Raw genomic sequence first — 8,372 nt, forward strand, 5'->3', positions numbered from 1 at the left:
AGCTCTATCACTTGCACTATTTTACCAGCTATATCAGTCACGGTGATTGCCTTTTATGGTGCGAGAGTGTCATGGCTCACCCAAGAGCGCCAAAGCAATAACTGCCTGTTCTACGAAGCTTTTTTTTTCGGAAGTTTGCCATTCAACATAAAAACTATGTATGAATATAAACTCCGGATTCCCGAAGGAACCGTAGAAGTGGGCCGTGATGTGGACTCTGTGTCCGTGAGGCGAAGTCCGGGGGACGGCCGTGGCGGGGGCCGTAGGAGGCTAGGTGCACCAGGCGTAGTCTTTGTAGGGCAGGGAAGCTCCACACCAAATGCCCTGCTGTAGCCCGTTCAACAGGAGCGGGGCCGAAGGGGCACGTGGAGTCAAACGGGGCATGGTACTGGGGTGGCCAGGTCCTCGTCACGGCCGCCGGCGTGAGGGCCACCCCCAAGCGGAGTCGTCGGAGCAGGACCTCATCTAAGCTAGACAACCAGCCAGGGAGATTCGTGCCGCGCGGGGTATATAAGTGCGCGCGCGGTGCCCCGAAGACGTTCTTTTCCACTGGCGAGGCGAATAGCCGTTGAAGAAGGTGCCAGTGGAGCGGAATATTGCCCACACACGGGGTGCATACCAGCATCTGCAGCCTGCATTCATGGGTGGCTGTATCGTTATATATCCGCAATGTCCTGGATTTGTAACACAAGTTTGTTTGACGTAAATGTTTTTCGTATAGCTCTCGGATAGCGGCAGTGTAGACGTTACATTTTGTTGAAGCCGGGTTGTGAAGTACAGAACTTGTGCGCAGCATAGCATCCCGCACGGCGAGGAGCTCTGCTTGGGTGTATGGCAACTTTTCCGTCATGATGTAGGTGCACGTAATACGGTCGGAAGCCATGTTCGGGCAAACTAGAGCCGTATGGATCAGAGTATCTGATGCGCTGGCGGCTACAAACATCACCGCAGAGGAAGTAGCAGCACTGTTAACAGAAAGCGGAACCAGAGCATTAACCGTTCGGGGATGAATGCGGGAAACTGGTAGTGTATCTATTAATTTGTGAAACTTCCACGGTGGTCTTGTGGTGGTGTGAGATAATTGTGGGGCTGGTGAATTGGTCATGTAGGCTGCAAGAGCAGAGGCATCTGGGCTGGCGGCTCGCTTTTGGAGGCGCGCTTGACGACGCTGATGAACTTATTCATCAACTGTATTCAGCTGTGCTCCCTGTTGGAGAATTGGGATGTGGTGAGGGCTGGTAGGCCTGTTATTGCTCGCAAAGCCGAATTGTGATGGACTTGAGAAGTGCCCAGTCTGACTTTGTGAGATAGTTGAATTGCGCCTGATACACATATATGCGGGGCTGAAGAATGGCTCGCACCAGCATGCGGATCCTCTTGGATGCTGCCCCGCCGGTTTTTTGAGAAGTTCGACGAAACAAATGCAGCGATTGGGACGCTTTATGATTGGAAGACCGAATCCAAGGTGTCGCAAAACCGGAAGGTGTGATATCGAAGCCTCAAACCCGCTGAGTTCTATAGGCGTGCCCTGAACAGAAAGGCGGATATGGGTAGCTGCTAAACGCCGATGGCCCCATGTATTGGCCACGGTAAGTAGGGCTGTTTTGGGAGAGGAGAGGATGAGGCCCAGATACCTGCACCGAGAATTGGTGTCATCCAGGGCCTGTTAGGTATTTATGGCTGAAGTAGAGTAAGGTTATCAAAAGTTGATGGTGTAGATGGCTTGTTTTATTACAGAGTAAGCCCGAAGGATATTCACAGTGATATCTTGATCAGGTTTGGTGTGAACACTGGAGCGCGTCACTTCGTACTCTGGAGCAGAGGCGATGACTGGAGCCTGCCGGAGCTCCCGGCAACTTAGCACGCATGCGCAGTGCGTTCGAAACGCGCCTGAGCGTTCACGTGCACACTGCGCAATGTAGACGCTCGCTTGCCGTCTGCTATGCCGATCGTAGTCTGCTCTCAGCGCTTTGGTTGGGTGAGCGAAGCATGCGACTGCATTGTCAACTATTGCGGCGCGCTACTTTAAGTGCCTCGTTCATTTCATTGCATTAAATAAATAACACAATACACGCTTTACTAAAAAGGGTGCACCATTATTAGCGTCCACTCAATAAAACAAAAACCGAGACGTGTCACAAATGCATCCTTCTGTTAAAAATGTGCGTTGTGTTTATTGACAGGTTTCTCTAGTTTTGCTGTGTGTTTCTCAACGAGGTAGTTGGTGCAGAATAATTTTGCGTTCCGTTGGGCGGGAAAGCTGACACTAAATACCGCTTTTGATGTTGCATTTTAATTCGTAAATATTTTTTGGCAATGAACCCATCAAAAAGCATGATGCCTCACAAATTCAAAATACATGCATAGCTGCTCAAATAAACACACGTCATTTTTTTATTGGCGATAGAATGCCCGTTGGCATAAAATAACCTATATGAAGGTAGAGATCGGCACCCGTCTTTCGGAGGAGGGCAAGAAGGGAGCGGTGGTGGGGTCATCAGAGCCACCGCTGCAGGTCGGGGGGTCTTCCAGGATGGAGGCCTGTGCCTCTCAGGTGTCGCCTTCTGGCTGAGCCCAGTGAAGGACATGCCCGTATTAGATGGTCCTTATCAGCTTGTTCGGCAGGAGCTGTGCAGAAGGGGCAGGTGTCATCGAACGGTGCATGGTATAGCGTGGTGGCCACGCACGGGTCACAGCAGGTGAAAGCGCCACTCCAACGCAACGTCTGCGTCGCAAAACATCTTCCCAGCGAGCAAGTTTACGGGGGAGGTCCGTTCCGACAATCGCCCACTGACTCGACTTCACACTCGATCGACCGGGAAAGCGGGTGCGAGGGGAACACTACGGACGGCTGAGACCCAGTACGAGGCGGTAGAGGCCTTCGTGGACGCTGGGGCCCAGGATGGCGTTTTATCTACTGCGATGCAGTGTCCCGTCGACCCAGACGCCTCTCAAACGTGCCTCTACCAAACCATCCGCACGCTGACGTCTACTGGCGGAGCTCACAGCCATCCGGTATGGCCTATATAGGCAATAACGGCAGAGCGGTGGTTGGTTCAGAGCGGCGGTTGGTTCAGGAAAATTTTTTGAAAGTGTTCCAGTTATCGTCGCACCACCCTGTATTAGGACGAACCGACAACCGGTGGACAATTCGGGTAACAGAATGGATAGAAAGAGTTGGGTCAAAAGAAGTGGACGGCCATTAATGCGATGGAGGGATGAAATAGAGAAATCCCGGTGTAAACTGTGGAGTCGAGCAGCGCATACATGTAGGACACTGCAGGAGCAGTTGGAGCATTCGTCGTGCAGTGGACGTGAGTAATCTGATCATGATGATGAAGTACCTTAGTTTAGGTACGTACCCCTGTGAACTGACTGCTGCGTGAGCTCGCAAGACTCGGGTCCTTAAGATAATTTTTTGCACCATTTATTATTATTTTGCAAGTTCAGACATCCCAGGGCTATTACACTCAGCTTAGAAAGCTCATTCAAGAGCGAATGAGGCAGCCAAGCAGATTGTCAATGTCGTTTACGGCCAGCACGCAGATTACAGCGCAACCTAACGGTCCTGCCGTTCACTTCTGCAGAAGATTCTCAGGTAAGGTTTGATGATAAAGTGTGCGGCTTTAGAAACCGGGCGTACCCATTCATAGTTTTGAGCCAGAAAGAAGCCTGTTTGAGCCGCTTCGTGCAGACCACAGAGTTCAGTACGAGTATATAGGGATATCTGGCGCTAGCGTCTATGCGACCCGGGGTTCAGCGAGCGTGCCGTCAACTATTGCGATAAAACGTTCCATCGCTACGTGGCACGGTTCACCAACAAGTCGAAAAGTTGTCTGTGGCTGTAAAAAACAATAATTTTATAAAAGATTATTTTAAAGGGACACTGAAGTGAATTTCTCAAGCTCCCGTTTTTGCTTGCACTGCGTAGACTGGCTCAAATTAGCACACTTTTCATCGTTTATCCGGTTGACAAATCGGTAATTATTTTACAAAGCGCGAAAGAAGAAAAACTACCATGCGCGGTTTGCGGCGGCCGCACCAACTAAAGCTGTGACGTTGGGAGGAGCGGGCACCGTGATTGGACGATGCCCAAGGTGAGCAACAACAAGTTTCGGTTTCGGTTTCGGTTCTGCAAAATACAACTAGCTGGTGGCGTTGTTGGATGGGCATTCTCAATAACTCAGTAATCATCGTACCGCGCTTCTGCAATGTTGTCAGCTGTAAAAATGCATAAAGATAAGCCTCCCAGGACGGCTTGGAATCGTAGCATTCACTAGCCGAGACCTACGCAGTGCATGAACGCCCTCCGCGTACCCGTAGACGCCCAAATGTCATGCGCTTTTCCCCCATATTTGGAGCTTGCCTCCTTCATGCCTGTATCGTAAAAAGCGTGTTCGCACCAGGCCAAGAGTCTGTTCATTCTGGCCTGTGCCCACTGCCTGCAAGAGTCGGTGCTTATGGCAACAGCACGCCAACGAGAACTCGCTAGCGCGCCAGGGCCAGCCTGCGCGCGTTTTGTGAACTAGTTCGTGGAGCCATGAACGTTGCGGCCCGAAAAAAGGTGAGCTCAATGTAGAAAACATCGGCGGAAAACGAAAAAGTTAACTTACAAAAAAAAAGCACGTACCCGCGGGGATTCGAACTCGTGACTTGAAAAATACTTGCGGTGGCATACCTAGCGCCCTAGACAACTCGCCCAGGGGGCGGGCTCCCCAGCCCTGGGTAATATAGGGCATATATTGTACAACCAGTTTACACTTTTATTTAGTTTTGGCCTTTCAAGCAGCATAGGTGACTCTTTGTTGTATTGCGCTCGTGCAGTAAGCGTCGCCCGAGTTTCCACAATAGCTCACGTCTAGCAATTGCGCATTTCGTAGACGGAAAAGCGTTCGCAGATGCGTAGTCGTGCTGCTGACCGCTGTGCTTGTTCTCCCAGCGCAAAAAAGTGCTTCCCGCGCCCTAGTTTTACGCTGTACGGTAAAAATATCAGTTGATTTTATTTCCTTAGTACCTATATTGACTTCGCTGACTCTTCTCCCGCCTTCAAGAGGCCTTATATTTTCCTACTGGCGTACCAGTCAGCGAAGCGTCGCATGTGCGCTTGTGCAGCGCTTGTGTGAAGCGACCTTGACTTGGAGCTAGATACAGTGTACAAACTAACCAAGTAAAGAAAGGCCCATTCTTCCATTCACAAACGTGTCCTGGCTTCGTTTCAACTGAGCGAACGAATTGCGACGACCTGTCGGCGGCCGGCGGACGAAACGCTGGGCCGACTGACTCTGTCTGAAGGCCGGGGAGCCGTGCAGTAGCGCAGCCAATTGCGAGCTCGGCTCCTCGCGACGTCACACGAAAACGCCGCAAAAAATGGGCGAGCGTAAAGAGAGGAGGACAGCATTTTCGAATTAATTTTTCTAAATAAAATCGCGTAAACGCGCCCAGGGTGGTCGAAACATGGCCTGGGGACTCCGGACTACAATTTGCGCAAGTAATCCCGCAATGTTTACATATCACTTCAGTGTCCCTTTAAGCTGTTTTAATAGACAAGTGGAACTCCCGAATATTTATTCTTTAGAAATTCTCAAGCTTCCATGTTTATTCTCCTCTCGAAAGAGCTCCGCGCTTCTTCTTCCTTCGCTTCCAGTCGGCCATCGTCCTCCTTGGTTTGGTAGTGGATTGGCCGGTGATCTGGCTCTGAGGTTTTCCTTCGCATTGTTTCACGTCTCTACACTCGGCCACACTGCGAAGACCCCCCCGCCCCCCCCTTCCCCCCGCAAACTGTTGGTGTGGGCCTTGGGGTCTCGCTGTCCTGCTCATTTTGTCCTTCCGAGCTTGTGCTAGGACTAAGGTGTACTTCGTTGACGAGAAAGCCACGATGACTTCCGATATAATGTCCTGTGCGGTAACGAGGCGCGTCATGCTGTCCTTGAAGTCAGTTTGTATTGGGCTGGTCCTGCCGCTATTTTCTTGGTAGGATTTTCCTTTCCTAATCGATTCCGCGTTTTTTTTCTGCGTCCTTGTCACCTCCAAGTTTTTCGACTGCTTCAACAAGTGTCACTGGACCATTCTCGTTTAAGACAGGCGGGTTCTTGTTTACCGCACGCTTTTCACCATGCGTTTGGAGGCTTGACGAAACCCCATCGCTGTCTTCCGCCGTCATGTCCTTGCGTTCGGTCCCATCGAGCGGCGCTGAATAGATGGCTTGTTGTTTGTTGATGATATCAGAGACGTTAGCGGATGGGCTGCTCGGGGTGTCGCTGTCGGTCGTTTTTTCGTGATCTGGTACCGACAAGAAGTACTCCCTGTGGTAGTTACTGTCACACGTTGTAGGAAAGGAAACGTTATCTTCCGTCGTTCCAATAGAGGAGTTTAAATGCTTCAAAAGCCTCCCGGGCTTCATGCTGTCTGGGGACGATAGTACGAGCGTTGTGATGCCCGCAAAGTGGCGGGATCGTTTCTTTTTTTCACTCGGAGGTGGGCGACAGCACTTCCGGGCGCTGCTCCGGTGGACCACTGGAGGCCGACTGGGAAAGCTTGGAGCCGCTAGCGTTCCGCGTAACATTGTTGCTGTCGAGCTGCGCATAGGAGTCTTCGCGACTTCCGCAAGGGATGCCTTCACTGGCCAAGCTTTTGGGTGTTTGCAGCTCGGTTGTCTCCATCACTTCTTGCTGGCCTTCCAGCAGGCAGATGTTGAGTAACAGTGGTGCCAGCCCTCCGCCGGCGACAGCCTTTCCGAACCTTCACCAGTCGAAGGGGGCTCATCTTCAATGGAGGACTGCATCGGTACGGAGGAAGCCATCGACTGGTTCTGGGCTTGGTGCGGAGACTGGGGACGAGGGGCTCCGTCATCAGTGATGATAGGAGTCATCTTGCTGGCTGCGTCCTCATCTTTCAAGAAAACATGGCTCGATTCAGGACGAGGACCACAGGACTCCGCCAGGGTCTGCACCGATGTCTGTATGATAGAGATTCCTGTGCCTGCCGGGTTGCACGGTCTGCTGGCCTTCAGATTTTTGTACGCTAGGGATTTTTTTTTAATTACGGCTGGAAAAGTGAAGCGTGTTGCGCTTGCTGTCGTCCGATGCAGTTCCACTTGTTATAATGCGCATTAATATCTTACCGCGTCGCTGGTATACGGATTAAACTGAATTTTTTCGTTTCATCCGCGCGAATTCTAAAACTGCCATCATCAAGCCATCGAGTAGAAATGTACCCCCAGGTGTGTGTGGGACTGCGCTTGCCCAGGCATTTTTGGTTTCGTGCGAGACCTGCCCACTGGCCGTCCTTGTACCTAAACACCCAAGAAATTTTGAGGTGTTCTTAAACAAGTGTCTAGGTAACGCCAGCGTTGTACCCGAAACCTTAGGCAAATGGTGCGCGTCAGCCTCTACACCACGCGGGCCGCAATTACATGTCGCTGGGGTTCACAGCCATCCACGCATACCTTTCGGAGACCAGGCGTCTACTGTGTTAGCTATTCTTTTTCAATTTATTCGCGTAGAACTATTCGCGCAGAACAAAAAAAAAATGAGAAAAAAGACTGCTGTTTCGTTCACCTTGTCACATAGCGCGCATTTTTCTTCTACTAATTCTCATATTTTAACGTGCGCTTATTCCTCAACCAAATTTTTTTTCGAAAACACAGTTTCGTAAAGTTGGCACATTAGCCCCCAAAAGCTCCCGATCTTGGCCAATACCCCAGGTGGGTGTGTCCAAAACCAAAAGAACAACAACTACGGCCACTCTCATACCAAAGCTGACCTGCACCGTCTCATTTTGTTTTGTTCTACATTAACTTAATATCGAAATTTCTCCCCCGGCCCCAAACGGTCTTACGATACCCATAAACCCTCACTCCGTGGACACTTCCAACCTTCCGCTAATTGCACTGTCCGAGCTTTCAAGCGGTCTTGCTCTATAAGGACGGGTCTGCTCCCTTCTTTCTCCAGCAGCACCCAAAAGACTCCTCCTCCTCCCAGAAGACTCGCGACAAGATCACGACCATCTCAATTCCAGAGCCTTTCTTAACCCGCTTCCCCCAACAGACCTAGAGCCCACCCTGCCTCCAATAAAGGCATTTCTCTCTCGCTCTCTTTTATTAAAGCGAAGGCTTTCTTAGTGGGACCTACGGCGTCCTGTCAAAAAACTAATGCATTTCCCCATAGACCAGTCGGTCGACCGAAAAGCTATTATAATATCTGGACATACGGTGGGCGTGAAATCTCTGTTGTGGAAAACGGTTACTTGAAAAAGGCGAAAAAGGAACGCTTCTAGGTAAGTCGTGAGGAGAGAGAGAGAGAGAGAGAGAGAGAGAGAGAGAGAGAGAGAGAGAGAGAGAGAGAGAGAGAGAGAGAGAGAGAGAGAGAGAGAGA

The sequence above is a fragment of the Haemaphysalis longicornis genome, unplaced genomic scaffold (genome assembly GCF_048455015.1).
Source record: "Haemaphysalis longicornis isolate Haplotype H1 unplaced genomic scaffold, Haemaphysalis longicornis Haplotype H1 scaffold_8, whole genome shotgun sequence".
NCBI classification, from domain to species: domain Eukaryota; kingdom Metazoa; phylum Arthropoda; class Arachnida; order Ixodida; family Ixodidae; genus Haemaphysalis; species Haemaphysalis longicornis.